Source organism: Propithecus coquereli, unplaced genomic scaffold (assembly GCF_000956105.1).
Source record: "Propithecus coquereli isolate 6110/MARCELLA unplaced genomic scaffold, Pcoq_1.0 Scaffold175, whole genome shotgun sequence".
Lineage (NCBI taxonomy): Eukaryota > Metazoa > Chordata > Mammalia > Primates > Indriidae > Propithecus > Propithecus coquereli.
The window spans coordinates 4043374-4044808 of NW_012142190.1; the positions used below are offsets into that span (position 1 = coordinate 4043374).

General features: G+C 33.7%; 1 protein-coding gene across 1 annotated transcript in view; it reads left to right on the forward strand.

Moving 5' to 3' along the window:
- The window catches only part of PDS5B (PDS5 cohesin associated factor B), a 139702-nt gene that overhangs the window by 126476 nt on the left and 11791 nt on the right, over positions 1 to 1435 (forward strand). The gene's annotated exons all lie outside the window — the stretch shown is intronic.

Sequence of the window (1435 nt, forward strand, 5' to 3'; positions counted from 1 at the left end):
CCTCGGCCTCCCAGAGTGCTAGGATTACAGGCGTGAGCCACCGCGCCCGGCCATGATTAATACTTTTGATTAATGGTTATTTTAGTAATAAAAGGTAAAGTGTTTGAATCTGCTTGATTAATAGAGTTAGGGGATTCTCCAGAAAATAATTACCCTTGCTTTCTCTGCCCCTTTTGTTTTCTTCTACTGGCCCAAAATTATACAGCTCAGTGTTTTTGGCGGGTTTCTTCAGTAATTTATTTTGCCAGATTGTTTCTCTTTCCACTTAGAAAAAAATAATCCTAAAATGCTTATGAAATCTGTACTACATGTACTGTAAATTCTGATGTTTATTGGCTGTTTCAAAATTTCACCTAAGCAAAATTAAAAGTTGATCATTTAGCCTGAAAGGAATCTTGTTACCTGGATTTACAAAAGAGAATCCTTGAATTGGAAAAGCTACTTATGTCTTCTAGTCCTAGTTCTTACTTACTTAGTGCAAAAATTCGTTATTATTTGTGAGAATTGGTCACCATGTTCTTCCAAATGCCTTAAATGGAGAGCTCATGATTTCTCTCATTTGTTAGAAAAGTCTACTAGGTCACTAATACCCACACCCATGTTGTACCACACCCATAACCACATGCCGTCCCCACAACCCCCAAGACAGTTGGGACCATGGTTTTTTATTAATTCTTAATATTTCTTATTCCATATCTACTTCTACCTTTTGAAGCAGTGAAGAACAAAGTCTACTCTGTGTCTCATAGAACAGTTTGGAATTTCTGAGCTCTTGACATTTATTTGTATAATTGTAATGGAGGCCTTTTACTATCTGTTGTGGCATGGATAGTATGTACATTGGGTTTAGAGGTGCTAGAAGAACCTTATTAAATAAGCTGGTTTTGACTGAAGTACCCTCAAAGAGATGAGCATTATGAGATACAAGTTCAATTTAAAGACTCACAGATTATAGTGAAAGAGTCCAGCTTCACATTGAAATTTCACAATAAAGGAATTATTCTTTATATACATTTATGTTCAAATATTCAGCTTTGTAAATAACATCTTTTCCCTATTTCTTACTCCCGACCTCAGTTTTATACTCTGTTTTTAAAATAACATAGTGTAGAGTGAAAAAGAAATCAGAGACTGTGGTGTTTGAGAATATTGGATTATTTTATGGTATTGTGGACACTGGATTTTGTATTTGCCATCAACCTATTCCAAAGCATAAAGGAATTCAACCACCTTTTTTAGATCTTCGGACATCAAAAAGAATTGTAGCATTTAAAATTAGAAGTGACATTTTAAATTTAGTTTTAATTTTTCTCTTTTGATCTTTGAGTAGCAACAGTTAATTTTAAATTTATGCACAAAAACTCTAAATACTAACAAACTAAATCCAATCATTTATAGATCTTCTCCTCCCAACGTAAGGATAGATTAATCTTAA